This window comes from Hordeum vulgare, chromosome 7H (assembly GCF_904849725.1).
Source record: "Hordeum vulgare subsp. vulgare chromosome 7H, MorexV3_pseudomolecules_assembly, whole genome shotgun sequence".
In the NCBI taxonomy this organism is placed as follows: domain Eukaryota; kingdom Viridiplantae; phylum Streptophyta; class Magnoliopsida; order Poales; family Poaceae; genus Hordeum; species Hordeum vulgare.
In genome coordinates this window covers 567,928,184-567,951,764 of record NC_058524.1, presented here as the reverse complement: position 1 = coordinate 567,951,764, position 23,581 = coordinate 567,928,184, and the positions used below count along the sequence as shown (strand labels likewise).

Below are 23,581 nucleotides of genomic sequence, written 5' to 3'. Positions count from 1 at the left end.
CCACAATACCTACCTATGTGCAGTATCTACCTGCCGTTCCAAGTAAATTTGCATGTGCCACTCTTTAAATCTTCAATAAATAATTTGTTTTGCATGCCCGAACCGCTCATGTGGTGACAGGGGGCTATTGGTATCTTCCATGCTAGGCGTGTTATCCTCGATATGTGTTTATTCACTATCATTCACGAGAAAGGGGCCGATAATTGGAATTCCCGGTTCCATGCTCAAATCGAAAAGATAATTACAAACAAAACTCCCCCAGGATTGATGTTGGTATGGACGGTACCCGAGGACTCGGCTTGCTGTGGAGTGTGATTGATTGGTGGTGGGGGAGTCAAAAGTTTACTTTTCTGTTTGGGAACCGCCTATAGCATATGTAGCGTGGAAGATGTTGAAAACTCTTAGTCATTGCGTTGACAATGAAAGCATGCCACCCAAAATTATTATCTCTGTTTTGAAAGCTTGAGCTCTGGCACCTCTGCAAATCAATGCTTCCCTCTGCGAAGGGCTTGTCTATTTATGTTCCTGTTGAGTCATCCTCCTCTTATAAAAGCACCAATTAGAGAGCACCTCTCTCATTTTTATGCTTTGCTTTTAAATGTGTTGAGTATGACTGTGACTGGATCTTCATTGCCTTGAATTACAATGTTTAGTCAGCCCTTGGTCTTTGAAGGTGCTCTGCATTTATGTTTTGCGGTCTATGAAAGAGCTAGCGAGATACCATCTATTCGTACTGCTTCATGTTGTTTTGATTGAAGTGTTGACACTTGAGGCTTATTATTATTTGCTCTCTAGTTGATTATGCCATTCATATGAGTTTACCGTGTGACCAAGATGTCATTTGCTTATGTGGTTTGCTTGTGATCTTGCTGAAACTCTGAATATGAGTTAGACATAGTTGCAACAACAAGATCAAACAGAGTTCGTCAAAGTTTTCCTTTTATCTCTTTCAGTTTGTCAACTGAATTGCTTGAGGACAAGAAAGGCTTTAAGGTTGGGGGAGTTGATACGTCTCCATCGTATCTACTTTTCCGAACTCTTTTGCCCTTGTTTTGGACTCTAATTTGCATGATTTGAATGGAACTAACCCGGACTGACACTGTTTTCAGCAGAATTGCCATGGTGTTGTTCTTGTGTAGAAATAAAAGTTCTCGGAATGTCTTGAAAATTTACGGAGAATTTTTCTGGAATAAATGAAAAAGACTGCGCAAAGATCCACGGGAGGAAGTGTGCGAGTGGGCCAGAAGCCCATAGGCCGCGGCCACCCCCCCTGGCCGCACCGTTAGGGCTTGTGGGGCCCACGTGGCACCACCGCCTCCAAACTCAGCTCTATATCTTCCGTCTCGCCCGGAAAAAAAATCAGAGAGGAGGATTCATCGCGTTTTACGATACGGAGGCGCCGCCACCTCCTGTTCTTCATCTGGAGGGCAGATCTGGAGTCCGTTTTGGGCTCCGGAGAGGGGAAATCGTCGCCATCGTCATCATCAACCTTCCTCCATCTTCAATTCCATGATGCTCTTCATCGTTCGTGAGTAATCTCATCGTAGGCTTGCTGGACGGTGATGAGTTGGATGAGATCTATCATGTAATCGAGTTAGTTTTGATGGGGATCGATCCCTAGTATCCACTATGTTCTGAGATTGATGTTGCTACTACTTTGCCATGCTTAATGCTTGTCACTAGGGCCCGAGTGCCATGATTTCAGATCTGAACCTATTATGTTGTCGCCAATATATGTGTGTTTTAGATCCTATCTTGCAAGTTGTAGTCACCTACTATGTGTTATGACCCGGCAACCCCGGAGTGACAATAGCCGGAACCACTCCCGGAGATGACCATAGTATGAGGAGTTCATGTATTCACCAAGTGTTAATGCGTTGGTTCGGTTCTTTATTAAAAGGAGAACCTTAATATCCCGTAGTTTCCATTAGGACCCCGCTGCCACGGGAGGGATGGACAATAGATGTCATGCAAGTTCTTTTCCCTAAGCACGTATGACTACATACGGAATACATGCCTACATTAGATTGACGAACGGGAGCTAGTTACATTTCTCTCCGTGTTATAGCTATTACATGATGAATCACATCCGTCTTACTCATCCATCACCGATCCACTGCCTACGAGTCTTTTACTACTGCTGTTACTCTGCTGCTACTGGTTACTTCTGTTCCTTCCTACTATTGCTATTGTTGTTACTTGCTGCTGCTGTCACTACTGTTGTTACTCGCTACTTTGCTGTTACCTGCTGCAAGACTTTTCCGACACCGTTGCCGGGGAAGAATAGTTCCCCGTCAACGTGCTATTTTCTAGGCGCCATTGATACAACAAGTTAGGAATAGTCTGCCATCAACAGACCCTTTTCTAGCACCGTTGCTATCATACTACTTTGCTACTGATACTTTGCTTGCAGACACTAATCTTTCAGGTGTGGTTGAAATTGACAAACTCAGCTGCTAATACTTGAGAATATTCTTTCACTTCCCTTCGTGTCGAATCAATAAATTTGGGTTGAATACTCTACCCTCGAAAATTGTTGCGATCCCCTACACTTGTGGGTTATCAGTGACCTCACCCAGTGACAGAAGGGGTAGCGAGGCACGCATCGTGTTGTTGCCATCAAGGGTAAAAAGATGGGGTTTTCATAATTGGTTTGAGTTTATCCCTCTACATCATGTCATCTTGCTTAAGGCGTTACTCTGTTCGTCATGAACTCAATACACTAGATGCATGCTGGATAGCGGTCGATGTGTGGAGTAATAGTAGTAGATGCAGAAAGTATCGGTCTACTTGTCTCGGACGTGATGCCTATATGTATGATCATTGCCTTAGATATCGTCATGACTTTGTGCGGTTCTATCAATTGCTCGACAGTAATTTGTTCACCCACCGTAATATTTGCTATTTTGAGAGAAGCCTCTAGTGAACACTATGGCCCCCGGATCTACTTCACACCATATTTTCAGCCTTACTCTTTTACTTCGTTGCACTTTCCACCTTCAGATCTCACTTTGCAATCAATCTTGAAGGGATTGACAACCCCTTTATAGCGTTGGATGCAAGCTCTTTTGTGTTTGCGCAGGTACTCTGGACTTGACGATATTCTCCTACTGGATTGATACCTTGGTTCTCAAACTGAGGGAATACTTAATGCTCCTGTGCTGCATCACCTTTTCCTCTTCAAGGGAAAAACCAACGCAAGCAAGTCTCCGTCAACGTGTCAATTTTTGGCACTGTTGTTTGAGAAGTAGCACCGGGTCCTTGGGCCATATGTTGTGTGGCCGCGTGCCTGGATTGGCATCGTTTGTAGCTGTGTGCTGGGCAGTCTGCCCTGGCGTGCTGCCATGAATCTGGTCTAAAGCTACGATCTTTTCTTAACCGAGCGGGAGATGGAGGTCGGGTTGCTTGCCTTCGGCCGTGCAGGGTTGGTGTGCTGTGCTGCAACGTTCTAGTCATGATGGCGGAGGTGCTGCGGCGACGGCGGAGTGACCCATCACAGACTGTGTGCCTCAATCCGATGGGTAGGGTTGGACATGTTCGACACGGATGAAAATCTTGCCCGTCTTCGGACGATGTTGGAGGCGACGACGCCTGCGGGTGTCGGTTCCCTCCTTGGTGGCGTCGCTAGGGTGTGCCGGCATCTCTTCCTCCTAGCTTGGGTTGTTGTCTCGAGGCGAAAGCCTAGTTCATTCTCGGACCAGCGATGGCGGTGTCTTAGCGTCGTTCCTCTGATGGAAGCATGGTGTCTAGAGACTTGGCCCAATGGTTATGTGTTATGGTTCTTCGGTGCCTTCCATTGGTCTGAGTAGAGCTACTTGGGCGCAATGTACACCGGTGCTGGTGACTCCAAGACGATGGCTTTTCTCTGGATCGACTGAGTCCCGCCACCCACTCGCCATCTTCTTTTAGACATTCAAGGGTATTTGGTGCGTTGGCAAGGGACGTCCGGTTGAAGCTGTTGCTCTTCGAGGTGACAGTTGTTGGTCGAGACGCGGCTTGGTTGTTCTGTTTAGGGCTAGTTCCTTTGTGTTGTGGTTGTAGCATTTGCGTTGATTGTCTTCGGATAAGCTCGGGTCTGGAGTTTATGTTACACTTGCTGTTCGCAGCAAGTTGTGGTCCTTTGTAATTGTCTTCTGCCTTCTATGAAAATATAGTACGTTGTTGACATACTCTTGAAAAAAATACATAAAATAAGACTTATACGTGTATGCGCACGCACGAGCGGCGCTCCACTATCCAACGCCCACGATCTGCAAGCCCGGTGTGCCCACGACGCGCACAAACACGTCCTACGCAGCCGGCTGCACCCGATCGCCACGCAATCTACCGCTACTCTCGCCAACAGAGACACACTCACACACGCATGTACACAGCCTGTAAGTCGAGCTGTGCCCATACACAAGTCGGACTATGGCAAGACTATGACTCGACGCGATCACTCAGCACACCCACACCCGACACACTCTTTGAACGCGTGCTGCATTCCCAACACTAGCTATTTTTGTTGCTCTTGTCAGGGGCTAGTAGGGCACCCAAGTTAAAGCCCGCCATTTAGCAAATTTTTTTTTATGTAATATTTGTTTTCATATTTTTTTTGGTAATATTATCTTTTCACTTGGAAAGAAGTGTGAAAAATTGTTTGTCATAATTATTGGTTAGTTATAGTTGCCGTTTACCTATTATTATTATTTGTAAAAAAGTGATCTAATATTTGTTTTTTTTGTAAATTTAGCTTTTTAAGTTTAATTTTAAAGGAGGAAAAATGTGGATTCGTTGTAACCATAGCTTATTTTTGACTGTAATTACTATTTAACAAAAAAGTGATGTAATGTTTGTTTCCAATTTTTGTTGGTAATTTGAAGTTTTAAAGAAGAAGGGGAAAATTGGTAATTTTGTAATCTTAATAATTTAAATTTCAATGAAGAAGGGGGAAAAAGGAGAAATAATATATGTTTTCATTTTTTTGGGAATTTTATCTCCTTAATTTGAATTTTAAATAAGAAGGGGAAAAAGAAATAATATATGTTTTCATTTTTCTTTGGAATTTTATCTCTTTAATTTGAATTTTAAAGAAGAAGGAGAAAAAAGAGGTAGGTTGTTCATGGGGGGGAGGTATTGTTCATCGCACTCGTAGTTACTGTTTGACTATTATTACTATTTTGTAGAAAAATGATGTATTTATTTGTTTTCATTTTTTGGTATTTTTGTCACCTTAATTTTAAAAAGTGGTGTAATATTTGTATTAGAACTTGGGGAAACGTTTTTTTAAAATTTTAATTTTAAAATTTTAATTTAGAAAAAGAGGGGAATTTTAAAAGGAAAACAAAAAAAATAAGGCTTATTGTTCATCACAGGGTTCATTTTTGTTTTGTCTTTTTATTTCCTTAATTTTAATTTTAAAGAAGATGTCACGCAGGGGAGAGCCCCGGCCACAAATTAGATTTGTTTTTAATATTTAAGGAAAAGAAAAAAAATAAGTGTCATTGTTCATCGCAGGGTTCTTTTTGTTTTGTCTTTTTATCTCCTTAATTTTAGTTTTAAAGAAGATGTCGTGCAGGGGAGAGCCCCGGCCACAAATTGTTTTTTTAATAATATTTAACTTTTTGATTATTTTTAGAAGGGGTTTTAAAAATAAAGAAGGTAAGAAAATAAAAAATTAGTATTTGTTACAGAAAAGTGGTGTAATATTTGTTTTAGAAACTCGGAGAAATGTTTTTTTAAATTTTAACTTCTAAATTTTAATTTTGAAAAAAGAGAGGTTAAAAAAGGGGGAAAACAGAGGACACTATTTCTTTAAAAAAAAGAAAGACTATTCACAAAGGGTACTGTTTGTCAAATATTATTGTTTATCGGGGTGCATTGTTTGGATTACTGCCGGGGCACGTGGCGGCCGGGGGAAGCCAGCGCCTGGTGGCTCTCTGCTTAGCAGCTTTAATGTAGGTAATATATATATACACAACAGTGCGGTCGATCTGTTCATTCATATTACTTGGAAGTTTCATTGGCAGCTAGCATCTTCAACAGCCGCCCAATGCGCGGCGCGTTAAAAATGAATTTGCGGCGCGTCGTTCGTCTGTTTTGGCGCGGCGACTACTGCTGGTTTCAGCGGCCGCTGTAAAATGCAGCGCGCGCCTAGCTCCAGCAGGCGCGTTAAAATATAGCGCGTGCACTCTCGCACAATACATAGATATACATAGATATTTCATAAATAGATAGATAAAATGATACATAGATATTTCAGAATACATAGATAAAACGATACATGGCATAGATAGATAAGAAACTACGGTGCAACTAGATAAAAACTACGATGCAACTACTAGAACCTACTCGCTGTCGTCCTCCTCATCATCATCACCATCATCCTCGGTGTCCGAGGTATTGAGGCAAATATTATCCCAACGTTCATCGTCATTCCCGAAGAACGACGTCCCACCGTTGTTGACGACCTCGCACTGCGATATGGCTAGTGCCTTGCGCCGACGCCTATCATCCCGCTCTTCGTGGCGCCTTGCCGCCCTCTCCGCCCAGAAGGCGTTCTCGGCGGCGACGTCCTTTGGGTGGCGCCGGCGCCATTCCGCCATGGATCGCTCGTCCTCCTCGGCGATGAGGAGGCGACGCTGCCGCCGACGGTGGTCCTCACGGTCCTGGTCTGTTATCAGACGAGGCGGAGGGGCGACGACCCGCGCCTGCTCGTGCGTGTAGACGTCGTGGAAGTTCATCTGCGCGCGAGGCCTCACTGTGCCACACCCCCGCGTCGTACGCGCGGGCGGCCTCGTGCGCAGTCTAGAACGTGCCGAGGCCGAGGCGGACGTCGCCGGGCCGGATCTCGGCATAGTAGACGCCGAAGGGGCGTGCACGGACGCCTGTGCAGCCCAAAGATCCACGGCGGCGCGGCGGCGTGGTGGCTCGGTGGGGGCGCGTTGGTGGCGGAGCAGCAGAGGAAGCGTCAGAGCGCGCGTGGCAGTGAAGAGGGTGATGGGCAGCTGCGTGGCGAGCGCCGCAATTTATAGGCACGCCGGAAGCGGTGCGCCAAATCTAACGCGCGGCCGTCCGCTTTCTCCCGCCCGCACGCAATCATTTGCAACGCGCGTTAATTTACAGCATTCGCTGGAGCGCACGTTTCCGTCCCACGTGCGTTAAAACCGCGCATTTTTTAGCGTCCCTGTTGGAGGTACTCTTAGCATTGCGCAAGCTTATCCATGCTTTCTTTTTATATTTGCCGCCATACATCCTTTCGATAAACAACATAATGTGGACATCCAACGCAGCCGTTGATCTTGCAACAAGGGCCTGCCTCTTCTTCCAAATACAACCTGGCGTTGACATTCAAATGCAATGGCCTGCTTCTTCTGAAATACAAGCTAGCGTTATGAAATACAAGGGTGCCGTTGTAATCTGCTGATTACTCTTCCTAAATTCAGTTAAGCCGCTAAGCAGCCAGGTATTAAACTGTCCCTAATCGCTTGCTGTGCACCAACTCTGTTCTCCTTCCATAATCTCGATCTGGTGATGGGTCTTGTCTTCCATTGTAGCCATGAAATTCACCAAGGAGTACAAGAGATATATGCAGGGGATGAAGGAGGAGCTGCCCGCTTTGGGGCTCAAGCGTCTCAAACAAATGATTAAGAAATGCAGCGCTGTGCCCTATTGCCAGCAGCTCCCCAGCGACGACACAACCATGGTCGACACAAGACGTAGCCAGTGCTCCGGAGCCGGCCATTGCTATGGTAACTGCTTTGTGCTTGTTATTCTCAATCTGTTCTTTATTAATCTCCGGCAGAATCTAACTTCTCTTTCTAAAAAGAGGGAAACCCGAGCAATCTAATTTCCGATTGACTAATGCACATAATAATCTTCATTTATTATCAGTACAAAGGGACTGAAAAACAAACTCCCATATCAGTTCGAGCAATCGCCAAAGAGATCACACTATACACTTGTGTTGCACGCATCATATTCCTATTGATAGACGACCATCTAAATCGGTTGAACATAGTTTGTACTACCATCTTCAAATGAATGCACCTAACATACATGACATCGTTCACCTTTGCATAGATCCACAGGGTAGCCATATGATAAATTGCCGAAAATTTGAAAGGCTTAATTTAAACACAGGATCATTACAACAATTTGAAATAGCACAACATACAACATACACCCCACCTGAATTTGTGCCTTAGGTTGTCTATTTATCTTGGATAACTAATCTTCAGACTGTACTTTGGAATACTAGACATATTATAGTTGTCCTTAGCAAGGTTAACATTTGCTAAGCTTACACCTGGATATCACGTAAACTAGTGATTCATCTAAGGCCCTGTTTGGAACCACCCAGATTATAAAATCCGATTTTTATAATCTATTATGTCCTCAAACAGGACAGATTATAGTGCAGTTTATAAAAGCTAGATGGACAGATTATTAAAAACTCATAATCTACTCTGCCCCGGCTAAAATCAGATTATAGATTACTAATGACTCATTACCCTTGAAAACTTGAAGATAATTACCTATTGCCACCGCCACCGTCCTTCAAACGTGCCCACCTAGATTATTACCTTTGCAGCTAAAAAACAGAGGGCACACATGTCATTGTACAATATAAAACCTGGATTACAGTTTATATAATCTGGCCTCCAAACATGTCCATCTAGATTATTTTTAGAAACCAGATTATATAATTTATCTTCATAATCCAGATTATTATAATCTATTGTGATTCCAAACAGGGCCTAAGTGTGGGAAACACTAATTAGTGCCAGATATACGTGAAAATTACAAATGCTAACCGGGCACCAAAAAACATTTTCTGCAGCATATTTTTTTTGCACGCACACCCACACACAGCATACACACGCACGCGTGCACGCACACACACAAACACGTATATCACGCATGTGCAAAATTTCATAACATATTACATTCATGTGCAGTGTAGAAAAGAAAGATATATATGTGTTTTCAAATGGGCCTTTTTTGTTTGTTTTTGGGACGGAATATTATTTTTTTATATACCTTACAAATTACATTTTTTCGAACAAAATTTCAAGGATCCGTAGTGAACACATACAAGTTTCTACAGATTTGTTTTTGATTTTATTGGAACTTTTAAACAGGGTTATTGAACTTAAAAAAAGAGCACCATAACTACTAAAGCCATGGGCTATGCCAACGCGACCCAAAAAAATAAGTTAGTTAATGAAAGTTAGTAGGAACCATAAATGTTCAATATACGTTACCAAATTTTGCATTTGCATGTTCTAGACATCTTTTACATGTATAAACTTTAAATCTTGGAAAAATACGAACATGAATTTTTGGTATTGTCCTCTAAATCTATAGGGAGTATCTTGTGAAAACATTCATTAATCCATTTGATTGATATCATTTAATTTTGTGCCGCCTACATATGTGCTGATATTATGTGATAGAGGTAGACGAATTTAGGCCCCTCTTTGATTCATAGAAAAGTTAAAAAATAGGAATGAGGAATTATTGTCTTGGTACCATTATGGACCAAAATTTGATTATATTAAATGAACGTTCAAAGAAGAAACAAGAACAATTTTGATCACCGGTTCAAATAGAAATATTGTATTTCTACAATCCACTTAAATTTCTTTTCATAATTTCTTTGTGCTGAGAATAAGATGAAGGTATACAACGGCATAATAACATTACAATTTTGTTTATGTTTTTCCTGAAAATGAGGGCAAATCGCCGCCCTTTATGTTGGGTATACACACGGCCATATTGTTGCAAATTGTAAAGTATCATACTAAGAGTGGCAGAAAATTAAAGCACAATGGAACCACATCTCCAACGGGCTGTAATAAATAGATTACATGCTACCACCAATAAGGATTACATACCACACCTCATGTCTCACAAATCCTATTGTTAGACTTTCGTCCAATTGTTAAAATTAAGAGAGGAGTAGAGAAGAGTTTGTGTTACAAAATTACACCCCCTAATACAATAAACAAACTACTCTCCCCGCATGATTGCCCCTAGTTTCTTACTGCTCGCGGCCAACCAAAGTGAGGCTTACTACTTAATGTTGTCGAGAAGACACCCACGTTCCTCTCACTCCAGATGACCATGAGATAAGCATGGTTAGGGAGGCCATGGGCCTTCCTATTTGGGCTGGCCATTTCGATCTTTCGGATAAACCAATCTCTGAGGGATCGTCTGAAATGCCATGTGAAAGTATTATGTGAGAAATTCCGAGCCAAGCTTTAATTAAGCGCCACAATCTTAAGGTGTACCGACATTTCAATAGTAGATGGTCAATTGATTCTAGATCTCTTTTGAAAGCGGGCAAGTGCCACATTTTGGCCACCTTCGTTTGGCCAATCTATCGATGGTCCAAATGCTATTTCGTGTCGCCAACCAAGCAAAGAACTTCACCTTAGGAGGTGTCCAAGTTTTCCATATCACATGTTCCATGACGAGCTAATCATTCTAAGGGATTAACAAACCACCCCCCGTGTGTCCAAGTAATGTCATATTTCGCCTCCAATAGATAGCAATCTTGGATAGTTGTCCAAAGCTCTACAAGTTGGCAAAAATGTTTGAAGGAGAAGGTGGAAGAGATTTTGACGTTGGAGACCTATTCTTCTTCCTTTAGTGATTCCCTCACTTTCCAATATTTTCTACTGAATACTTCATAAATTAGTGGGGTTGTGTCCTTGAGCTTGCGGTCATGCACCCAAGGGGAATCCCAAAAGGCTGTTATCATGCCGTTAACGATGATGATGTTTGTGGAACCATAGAAAAAAAATCAGTTTTGGGTGTCATAAGGATTACTCCAGTTAACCCTCATTTTTGTTGGTTCTTTCCGTTCAAACCAAAGCGAATGTAGCCTGAGATCCCTAGCATTTTTCTCGTGTTTAACACTCCAAGGCCTCCATAGGAACGGGGGTGCCACACGGTGTCCCACGTTGCATTTAGCACCGGTTGTTTTGTTTGCCCCCTGCCCCTCCCCCCAAAAAACAATAAAAGCTCGCTCAAGCTTGTCTGTTGCATACATCTTGAGTTGCCATCTTCGACTAGTTGCACCCAAAGGTCAAATAATGTCGCGTTTCCACATATTGCAGTCAGTACCACATACATATCTATCGATAAACCAAGAAGATAACCTACCAAAAAGTAAATCACGTATGTTGTTAAAAATTAACTCATTAAGATCATGCCCCATTGTCACGCCCAAGATGCGACCCTATCCTCAATTTGGCACGAAGGCCTCGTCCGGGATAGAAGCGCATCTCGTCGTGTCGCAAGAATGGATATCGTTACAAGTACATGTACTGAAAAGAAGAGATATATAAAGAGTTGGCTTACACTCGCCACAAGCTACATCAGAGTCACATCAGTATATTACATAATCATCCAGAGTAAGAGCAGGGTCCGACTACGGACGAAAACAAACGACAAAAGAAGAACGCCGTCCATCCTTGCTATCCCAGGCTGCCGGCCTTAAACCCATCCTAGATCGACGAAGAAAAAGAAGAAGAAGAAGCAACTCCAAATGAACAATCAACGCGCTCGCGTCAAGTAACCTTTACATATACCTGCAACTGGTGTTGTAGTAATTTGTGAGCCACGGGGGAATCAGCAATCTCATTTCCAAAGGTATCAAGACTAGCAAAGCTTAATGGGTGAGGTATGGTAAGTGGTGAGGTTGCTGCAGCGGCTAAGCATATATTTGGTGGCTAAACTTACGAGTACAAGAAATAAGAGGGGGAAGATCTACGCATAACGGACGTGAACTACTGATGATCAAATGAATGATCCTGAACATCTACCTACGTCAGACATAACCCCACCGTGTCCTCGATCGGAGAAGGAACTCACGAAAGAGACAGTCACGGTTACGCAGACAGTTGGCTTATTTTAATTAAGTTAACTTCAGGTTATCTAGAACCAGTGTTAAACAAAGTTTCCACGTTGCCACATAACCGCGGGCACGGCTTTCCGAAAAGATTTAACCCTGCAGGGGTGCTCCAACTAGTCCATCACAAATTACCACAAGCCGCATAGAAATCCTCAATCACGAAGCTCGCGATCTCGTCGGATTCCCTAGTGGAAAACCTCAACTCTGAGATTACCCAAAGCATCACCGGAATCCCGATGCACAAGATATCTCGTCAAAGGTAAAACTAATCCAGCAAGGCCGCCCGGCGTGTCGACAATCCCGATAGGAGCCGCGTATCTCGTTCTCAGGACACGACGGATGGAACTAGCCACGGGTGCCAAACCTCGAGTTTCCCCGTGGTGGCCCCGCAGGCAGACCGTTTGGGACCAACACCATCAGCACTGGCCCCCCTGTTTATGTAAAATTACTCCTCGGGTTCATGACGCCCTATGAATTTCAATATTAACAAAATTATTATGTTGGGAAAATGTAGAACCAATGTTGGGCCTTGCCGGACCAGCTTTAATCTAAAACAAATTATCAAGGGGGTCCCCATAACAACCCCGATCGTGTTAGGAGCGCTCATTTATGGAACATAACACCGGTAGCCGAAACTAAGGGGGCAAAGGTGGAACAAAACACCAGGCTAGAAAGGCCGAGCCTTCCACCTTTTACCAAGTATATAGGTGCATTAAATTAAATAGCATTAAATATGGTGATATGACAAGGAACCCATGTTATGACATGGAAGCAACTGCACGTGCAACTAGCAACGTTAACGACATGGTTAAGCAAGCGGTAACATAGCCAATCAGTGGTTTGCTAGGTCGAACAGGTTGAAGGTTATCATGGCACGATTGAGAGACTGATATTTAACATGTGGTAGGCAACGAGACATAAATGATAGAACCGATAAAACTAGCATGGCAATGATAGTAATGGTATCTGGGCAAATGGTCATCTTTCCTGAGATCCCGCTTGGAAGAAGAACAACTTTGTGAAGTCAGCGAACCAACGTAGTCGAACGGGTCCTCACATTCCGACACGCTTGCGGAACTCTATCAAGACGGGTAAACCGGAAACAAACATCAACACAAATATTCACCACGACAAAAGCAAGACATGATGCATAACCTTCTATGATGCATGATCAGATCAAAATGCACGGGATGGGATGGCAAATCACCTCACGCAAACACTACACATTAAATGAAGCTCGATATGCAACGGGTTGCATATCGACGAAACTCCACGATTAATTATTTAATTTACTCCCGATTATTTACACGACAATTTTAAACTGTTGTTAGCAAGGCAAGGCGTGAAGCGATGATCCTACATGACATCCTACTCGGTTAACACGCGGAGCATAGATCGGAGCTATGGCACAAGAACATGCAACACAAGATGTATATGGCATGAACGCGTCATGCATGGGAGTTCAAATATCACGGGTAAGAAGAGAAGGAAAACATGTGTCGCCCCGGCGAGCGAGAGGGAACCATGGCGGCAAAACGGAAACGATGCCACGACAATGTTCCTATCCCGACAACTCGTCGAGATATCGTGCCAACGTATATGAAACGTGCGAGAACGTTAAATAAAGAATGGGGTGATCCTGTATATCGGGTTCCCATGTGTCGAGGCTCGACGGAAAGAAGACAGCGTGCAACGGGATAATATACTGCACAAACATACATTCATCTCATACAACATGCAATCGGTACATGACACGTCTCATCGTTATACCTTCGACGCGTGCGAATCGGAGAGGATCGGGTCATAGGGGATGTCGTGGAAGTAGTGGTCGTCGTGGAAGTAGTAGTACACGGTCTCGTCGACGGTAGTCGTTCTCTTGTCGTCGGTGCACGGTCTTCGCGTCGGTTACGGTCTTCAACTCGGAAGTCGATCACGTCTCCGTCGATGTTCGGGGTACGTCGAGGATGTCGTGGTTCTCGGCGAACTTGTCGACGAACCACGGCAGGCGGGGAAGGTCTAAGCGGTGACGTTCCCACAGGCAGCCGGGCACGGCAACAACAAGCGGCGACGACAGTCAACACCACAGCAACGATGCGGCAGCAAGCTACATTAGCTGGCAGCAGCGGCTAGCATCTAGCAGCAACACTCTAGCAGCAAAGGCACGTGGCAACAACAAGGCAAGCTGGCACGCTACATCAGCAAGGCAACAAATAGCGACGGCTTGCAGCTACGGCCAGCTAACAGCAAGCACACCAACCATCCGTCAACAGTAACAACATACAGCACAACGCAACAGCAGCAACTAGCAGGCACGGCAACTAGCAGCGACAGCGGCCTAGCAACTAGCAGCCGGGCAGCAACTTCAGCAGTAAGCAGCAATCGCAAGCTAACTGCAGCAACAGCAGCAACAGCTTCAGGCAGCAACATCACATGGCAGCAGCAAGCAAAACGCTAAAGCAGGGGCAACAGCGACGCAGCAAGGCAACAACTCGGCAGGAGGAGGTCGGCCTGGAGGGAGCTTGGCGGCGACGCGCTCGGGTCAAGGGGGCCTGGAGGGGATCCCCGAGGGGAACGGCGCGGCGGCACGACGCAGGCGATGGCGGGGCGCGGGAGCCGCGGAAGACGGCGGCCACGCGAGCTCGGTCTCCGGCAGGGAGCTTGGTACGGGGAGGGGCGAGGCGGACGACGTCTCACGGGGGTTGGCGGCGGCGACCGGGGACAGCCAGGGCGGTGGAGACGACAGGTGGATTTTGATGGAGGCAGCGGCCGGGTTGAGGTCGCCGGCCGGGTGAGGACGATCGGCTCGGGCAGGGGAGCTCGCTGCGACGGGTCGAGGCCAGGGCTTCAGTCGCTAGCAACAGCTGCTCTGGCGTTCCAGCCGATGAGGCCAATGGAATGGACATGGAGGCGCGGCCTGGTCGAGGAGAAGAACGGCGCGAGAGGAGGTTGAGGCGCTCCTTGATGGTGTCGACAAGGAGGACTCATGCTGGAACCAGACAACCACGGAGGAGGCCATGGCACTGGTAGCCGAAGCCATGGGAGATGGGCGCGAGGAGCTGCTTCCCTGGTGTTGGCGGCGCTGGTCGGGAGGGAATCATGGGGAACCAGAGGAGAGATCAAGAGTGGAGGGGGTCGTGCTAGGGTTGGAGGGCTGGCTGGGTCTGGGCCGGCTCCTCCTTCCCTCTCTCTTCTTGGGTTTTTTCCCTTTTTTTAAAAAACAGAAAACCCAACAAAAATGAAAAAGGTTTTAACAAAATAGAAAAATACTTTTGGCTTTTTGAAAAAAAAATACCCCAACTATAAAATAGCTTGGGCATTTTAAAACAAATAAAAATGAAACCCTTTTAAGAAAAAAACCCTTTTTAACAAGAGAATAAAATTAAACCTTTTTTATTTAAAGATTAAAATAAAGGCTCTATAAAAGCGAAAAGAAAATGAGATGGTTTTAAAATAAAACAAAAGGAGAATTAAAATAAAACCCAAGGGTTACCCCCACATTTAATAAAAGGACCCTTTTATTGAAAAGAAGAAGACAAACCCTTTTTATGTAGAGGTTTAAAACGGGAAATCTTAGCAACCGCAAAAACACATAAAAGAGGAGAGGAGGGGAGTAAAGGTTTTAGGTCCTCGGTGCAAAAGGGTTTAGCGGTGGCTCTCACACACGCATTCTCATCACGCCAACAAACGACGTCACACTCACAAAGCACTAACACCTAACAACACGGAGCAACAAGCAACACCGAAAAAACACAGATGACATGATGTCATGCATGATGCGACGATGCAAACTATATGATGATGCAACCAACAAAATAAAATAGCCACACGGCGGAAACGGAAAGAAAAGGGGAATCTTCTGGAACGTCGGCATCGGGCTGTCACACCCATAGACCAACGGTCCAGCGCTCTCGAGCAACTCCGGGCGACCCCCCTCCCATCACCGGCGTAGCCACCTCCTCTCCCTCCCTCTCTTGTCGCTGCATGAGGCCGGTGCTGGGAAAGCCCGTGGCATAGCCGGGGACTATGGCGGTGGGGCCCTTGCTGCTCTTCCTTGCGCTAGAGAGCGATTGGATCTGGGGCGGTGGCCCATCCGGCGAGACCCCTCCATGCTACGGCGAGCGGCGGGGCTGGCGTGGTGCTGGGGGTCTGGTCGGACGGCTGATGGATCTTTGATGGACCAGGACCTGGCGTTGCTGCTCTAGCGGCCAATGGTGTCGATCTTGCTATTGTCCTCCAGCCTTGATGGGTGTGGTTCTCTCCTGTGGGTTCCTGGCGGTGCCACCGTTGCTTGCTGGGACCCTGGCCGTGACCGCAGCTGAAACTGGTGAGGAGATCCAGATTCGGGGAAACCCCTTGGTCGGCCCTAGCAGGCCGCACCGACAACTATGCTGAAGGGCGCCTCTTTTCTTCTTGGAGATGTAGGTCTTCGTGTACTCCTCCACTTCCCTTACCTGCCTCTCGGGTGAAAACCCTAAATTTGTTGGGCGTCGGCGGCGTCTTTGATCTCGTGATCTTCTTGAAGGCGTTGTCTCAAGGGTTGAGTGGTGATGGGTACTGTGTGGGTCGTTGACAGTTGCACTGGTGGTGGGCACTACTTCGGGCGAAACCCTAGGATCGGGTCTTCTAGGTCAGACTATGACGGTACTTCAATGTTGTTTCTCTCTTGGGAGCATCATTTGTGGAGTAGCACTGGATGATAGATGCAGGAGGTGGAGCGGCTTCGTCTTGCACGGAGATTTGGTGGAGCTGTCAAGTCATGCCTGGCCGACACGTGCTACGCTGAGTCATGTCTGTTTGACAAGTGCTACGCACGACAGTTATTTGAAAGTCTTCATGTCTGGATAGATGAGCGCAGGGCAGTGGCACCATTGGGCGTCGTGGTGGCATCGTCGAATGTCCGGACTGACAAGGATGTCCTGAAGATGGGTCAATGGTCCGATGATGATGGTGGCTTCTAAAACATGTGCATGTGGTGTGCGCTTTAGGTATGTTGCAGTGGTTGTTGGTCCCGATACGTTATGTGGATGGGTTGGCAACGACACCAATTTTAGGTATGGGGAGTGAGAGCACTCCACATTATCGAGTTTGTAGGTGTGAGGGGTGGCTTCGGGTGGATTGATGTATGCTGTTGTCAGACATTTGTGGAATAATTAATAAAGATGATTGCATGCATTGACTGATGTGGAGGCAGGGGTTTAACCTCCTTTTCCAAAAAATGGCCCATTACCCAGCATAAAGTAGAGACTCCCACCCAAATTTTAGCTGTATGTTGTTTATCTACAGTTCAACACTACAAGCCAGCATTTGCCAGGGATTTGTATTCTGCTTCAGTGCTAGAATGTGAGATAGTTGCTTGTTTCTTGTCAAACCCCCATGGCGTTCCATGAGATGAGATTAGAGCCAAGAAAAACAACAAAGCCTTCTGTGGATTTTCTATCATCTGGACATCTAGCCTAGTCTGTATCAGAAAAAGCACTTAGTGTGGTTGATGGAGACTTACACATTTTCAACCGTGTTGCAGCATTCCCTTGAATATGTCTTAAAATAATTTTTACTGTTGTCCAATGTAAGGAAGTAGGTGCATGCAAAAACTGACAAATCTTATTAACAGAAAATGATATATCAGGTCTTGTCAATGTTAGATACTGAAGTGCTCCAACTATGCTTCGGTACCTAGTTCCTTCTTTTGGACTTAGTAATTTTCCCTCATACAAGGACAATTTTTCATTAGTTGACATGGGTGTGCTAGAACGTTTACAATCCTTCATTGCTACATTCTTTAGTATATCTTAAGCATACTTTTCTTGAGTGAGCAAAATACTGTCTTGCATTTTCTTTACTTAAATGCCTAAAAGTAATGTAACTCTCCCGAGTGTTTGAAATTAAATTCACTTCTTAAATTTCGTAACAAGGCTGAAGTGGCTTCTTGTGAGGAGCTAGGAACAATTATGTCATCAAAATAAATTAATATAAATATGGTAACCTTATCTCTTCTGAAGAAAAACAATGAAGTATCCCCTTTGATGGATGGAAACCAATTGCTGCAATTTGTGACTCAACCTTGAATACCATGCTTTGGGTGCCTCTTTCAGACCATATAAGGCTTTGTCCACCCTGCACACATGATATGGCTTGGAACTGTTCCCAAAACCAGGTGGTTGACGCATATAGACCTCTTCCTTGAGAACGCCATGTGAAAATGCATTCTGTACATCCACTTGGCGAAGACTCCATCTCCTGGAAACATCAATAGATAGAACAAGTATAATAGTAGCTACTTTCACTACTGGACTAAAGGTGTACTCATAATCAGTGCCATAGCGTTGTTTGAACCCTTTAACTACTAACTAGCTTTATATCTATCTATTGTGCCATCAACTTTCTTCTTGATTTTGTATACCAACTTACAATCAATAACATTCCTCCCCGACTTAGGTGGGACCAAATTCCATGTACCATTTTCATCAAGGCATAATATCCATCATTCATAACACTTCTCCAAATTTTATTATTTAGTGCTTCTTTCAAATATTCTGGTTCATTGGTTGCAACAAAGTTTGCAAATTTGATATTATGTTTATACGTGACCGTACCATCCTTTGGCACCAAAGGTTTGACAATGCCTCGTTGTGACTCAGTCACACGTGTATTACTTTCTGGCTCATGCAAATCAGTAGTCGCGGGAGCTCCAGGCGGCGCCACAGAAGATCCTCCACTTCGTACTGATACGGGCGAATCCCCCTCGACGACTTCACGATCAAGGCTTGGATCTGGTGCATGTGGACTAGGCGACCCACTAGCAGCCTGTGATGGGCCTGCCACCTCATCATTGTTGGGTAACGTTGCATGGAATAAAAAAAATTCCTACGCATACGAAGACCTATCATGGTGATGTCCATCTACGAGTGGAGATTTGGATCTACGTACCCTTGTAGATCGCACAGCAGGAAGCGTTAAGAAACGCGATTGATGTAGTGTAACGTCTTCACGTCCTTCGAACCGTCCCACGAACCGTCCCGCAATCCGTCCCACGATCCGTTCTGATCTAGGGCCGAACGGACGGTACCTCCGCGTTCAGCACACGTACATCTCGACGATGATCTCGACCTCCTTGATCCAACAAGCAAGACGGAGAAGTAGATGAGTTCTCTGGCAGCGTGACGACGCTCCGGTGGTGGTGATGATCTACTCCTGCAGGGCTCCGCCCGAGCTCCGCAGAAATCCGATCTAGAGGTGAAATTGTGTGGTATAGGCTAGAGTTCCACCTAGCAAAGTTTTGTATCAAAAAGCCCTAAACCACCACTATATATAGGAGGGAGGGGGAGGGGCTAGCCTTGAGGCACAAGGCCTCAAGGGTGCGCCGGCCGCCAGGGAGGAGGAGAAGGACTCCTCCAATTTGGTTTGGGAAGGAGGAGTCATCCTCTTCCTTCCCACCTCCCTCTTTCCTTTTTCTTTTTCTTTTCTTTTTGTATTTTCTTATGTGGCGCCATGGACTCCTTGGGATGATTCCACCAGCCCACTAAGGACTTGTGGCGCCACCCTAGGGCCTTGGGCTCACTCCCGGGTGGGTGGGTCCCTACCGATGAACTCCCGGAACCCATTCGTCACTCCCGGTACACTGCCGGAATTGCCCAAAACTTTCTGGTGACCAAATGAAACCATCCTATATATCAATCTTCATTTCCGGACCATTTCGGAAACCCTCGTGACGTCTGTGATCTCATCCGGGACTCCGAACAACATTCCGTAACCACACATATAACTCAAATATACTAAAACATCGTCGAACCTTAAGTGTGAAGACCCTGTGGGTTTGAGAACTATGTAGACATGACCCGAGATACTCCTCGGTCAATATCCCATAGCGGGACCCGGATGCCCATATTGGATCCTACATCTTCTCCGAAGATCTTATCGGTTGAACCTCAGTGTCAAGGATTCATATAATCTCGTATGTCATTTCCTTTGTCCTTAGGTATGTTACTTGCCCGAGATTCGATCGTCGGTATCCGCATACCTATTTCAATCTCGTTACCGGCAAGTCTCTTTAATCGTTCCGTAACACAAGATCACGTGACTTACACTTAGTCACATCGCTTGTAAGGCTTGTGTGTGATGTTGTATTACCGAGTGGGCCCCGAGATAGCTCTCTGTCACACGGAGTGACAAATCCTAGTCTTCATCCATACTAACTCAACGGAGACCTCGGAGATACCTATAGAACAACTTTATAGTCACCCAGTTACGTTGTGACGTCTGATCCACACAAGGTATTCCTCCGGTGCCAGTGAGTTGTGTGATCTCATGGTCATAGGAACAAATACTTGACACGCAGAAAACAATAGCAATAAAACGACACGATCAATATGCTACGTTCATAGTTTGGGTCTAGTCCATCACATGATTCTCCTAATGATATGATCCAGTTATCAAGTGACAACACTTGCATATAGTCAGAAAACCTTGACTATCATTGATCAACTGGCTAGCCAACTAGAAGCTTGCTAGGGACATTGTTTTGTCTATGTATCCACACATGTATCTATGTTTTCATTGTTTTGCCCGTGGAAGAGGTTTAGTCAGCGGGTCTGCTACATTCAGATCCGTGTGCACTTTGCAAATATTCACGTCCTTTCCTTCGACGTAGTCGCGGATGAGGTTGAAGCGTCATTTGATATGCCCGATATTCTTATGAAACCTTGGTTCGTTTGCTAAAGCAATGACACCAGTGTTGTCACATAAAAGAGTTATTGGATTTAGTGCGCTCAGCACAACTCCAAGATCCGTTATGAACTGCTTCATCCAGACACCCTCTTTTGCTGCCTCCGAGGCAGCCATGTACTCCGCTTCACATGTAGAATCTGCTACGACGCTTTGCTTGGAACTGCACCAGCTTACCGCACCCCCATTAAGAATAAATACGTATCCGGTTTGCGACTTAGAATCATCCAAACCGGTGTCAACGCTTGTGTCGACGTAACCTTTTACGACGAGCTCTTTGTCACCGCCATAAACGAGAAACATTTCCTTAGTCCTTTTCAGGTACTTCAGAATATTCTTGACCACCGTCCAGTGATCCACTCCTGGATTACTCTGAAACCTTCCTACAATACTTATGGCCAAGCTGACGTCTGGTCTAGTGCACAACATTGCATTCATGATAGAACCTAGGCTGAAGCATAGGGGACAGAACTCATTTGTTCTCTATCTTCCGCAGTTGCTAGGCACTGAGTGTTACTCAATTTTATACCTTGTAATACTGGTGTGACAGCTCGAGACCGACGCCCAGAAGATTCCCCTTTATTTCCGTTTCTGTCGTGTGGTTACTTTATTTTGTGGCCTCATCATTTAGTTTGCATCGTCGCATCATGCATGGCATCTTGCATCGTCTGTCGCGTGTGGTGTTTGAGTGTTGTGCTTCGAGTGATCACCGAGTCGTAGTGCAATAGTAACTCCCCCTCTCCCCTCTCTTCTCATTTTCTGGTTTTGCTAAAGTTTCCGTTTTATCCCCTTTTAAAAAAACCGTCCTCTTTAAAAAATCCTTTTATTAAATGCGGGGGCAACCCCTTGGGTTTTCTTTATTTTCTCCTCTTGTTTATTTTAAATTCGTATCTTTTTATTTTCTCTTTTAAAGCGCTTTTATTTTATTCTTTAAATAAAAGAGGTTATTTTATTCTTCAAAAAAGATTTCAATTTTAATTCTTCAAAAAAAAGGGTTTATATTATTTCTTTTAAAATGCCCAACTATTTCTTATAGTGGGGATATTTTTTTCAAAAGGGCTCAAAGGCATTTATTTTATTATTTTGTTAAAAACCTTTATTTTATTTTATTTTTTGTTAGAAGATTTCTTTCTTTAAAATTACCTATTTTAAAAGGTTTTAAAAAAACAATAGGAGGGAATGAGAGGAGCCAGGCCCAGGTCCAAGTTTCCCCGTGCCCTAGCGCCACGAGCCTGCAGCCCCCTCGTCCTCGTCATCCTCCCGATCCCCTCTATTCTTCCTCTCCTCCCGATCCCTCTTCCTCCTCCAGCCGAACCCCATGCCTCGGCGCGCCGGAGCCTCCCCTCGGTCTCGCCCCTCGACCTCGCCCCTCCCGTCCGTGTCGCGCCGCCTGCTCCCTGGACCAGCAGGTCCCCTGCTGCAGCCCCGCACCAGCGCTGCAGCTCCTCCTCGCGCCCACCTCGCCGCCTGCTCCGCCCCGTCGCCCTCTGCCTCACCTCCAGGCCGCCCTGCCGAGTCCCTGCGTTGCCGCCTCCCTCTTCCCCGCTGTGCCGCGGCCTCCCTGTTGCTGTGTCGCTGTTGCTGTCGGCATGCAGCTTCCTGCTTGCCGCTGCACTTGCTGTTGCTAGTTCCTGTCGCTGCTCGTCGCCGTTAGCTGCCTCTGATGCTGTGACGCTGCTGCGTTTTTGCTGTTGCTGTCGCTGCCTGCTGCTGCTGTTCTATGCGAAGCTGCTGCTTGCTGTGTCGTGCTAGTTGCTGGAGCCTGTTGCTGTGCATGCCGTTGCTCTTGCTGCTTTGCCAGTCGCTGCCGTTGCTTGCTATTTGCTACTGTTTGTTGTGGCTTGATGCTAGTGCTATTGCCGCTGTTTTGCTGCTGCGCCTCCTGCCGAAGATGCTGCTGCCGTGGCTTGCTAAGTAGCTTGTTGTGCAGTTGCTGATGTTGTTCTTGCTGCTGTAGCCTGCTTGCTAGCATGCTGCCTGCTTGCTGCTTGGTTGTCGTAGCTTAGTTGTTGTTGCCCTTGCTGTAGGTAGCTAGCCGCTATAGCTTGTGCTAGTAGTTTTGCTGTTAGATGCTAGGTTGTAGCTGCTTGTGCCAAGGTAGATAGCTGCTGCTTGCTTATGTTGCCGTCGCTGCTTGCTGTTGCCTTGCCCTTTTGCCTGTTGGAACGACGCCGAAGACCCCGTGCACCATCTCCGCCGCCGTGGAATCGACAAGTTCGCTGTGTACAACGACTTCCTCGACGACGCCGAAGACCCCGTGCACCATCTCCGCCGCCGTGGAATCGACAAGTTCGCTGTGTACAACGACTTCCTAGACGACGACGAAGACCCGTCTACGTCCTCGACGACGCCGAAGACCCGTCTACGTCCTCGACGACCCCCGGAACGAGTTCGACTACCGTCGCCGAAGACGTGAACCACGACGCCAAGCGAACGACTACCGTCGACGAGTCCCGAGTTCCTCGACGACCTCGACTTCCACGACGTACGCTTCGAACCGTTCTGCTTCGATGTGCACGCGTCGAAGGTATACCGATGAGACGTGGCCGAGAACCGTATGCATGTGTTGTATGAGTTGAATGTATGTATGCACCGTATGTTGCCCATGGCACGTTGTGTTCCTCTTTCGTTGTTCCCTCGACACATGGGAACCCGAGATACGGGATCACCCCATTCTTTATTTAACGTTCCCGCACACGCTTCATATACGTTGGCACGATATCTCAACGAGTTATCGGGATAGGAACGTTGACGTGGCATCGTTTCCGATTTTCCGCCATGGTTCCCTCTCGCTCACCGTGGCGACACCTGTTTCTTTCCCTTCTTGCCCGTGTTGAAACTCACATGCATGACGCATTCATGGCATATATTCTTGTGTTGCATGTTTTTGTGCCGTAGCTCGTTCTATGCTCCGCATGTTAACCGACTAGGACATGTAGGATCATCGCTACACCCTTG

The 23,581-nt window shown here is 45.9% G+C and overlaps 1 pseudogene; it reads right to left on the bottom strand.

Moving 5' to 3' along the window:
• Positions 1-6,326: 6,326 nt before the first annotated feature.
• Positions 6,327-14,329, bottom strand: LOC123409323 (annotated as a pseudogene).
• Positions 14,330-23,581: the final 9,252 nt, after the last annotated feature.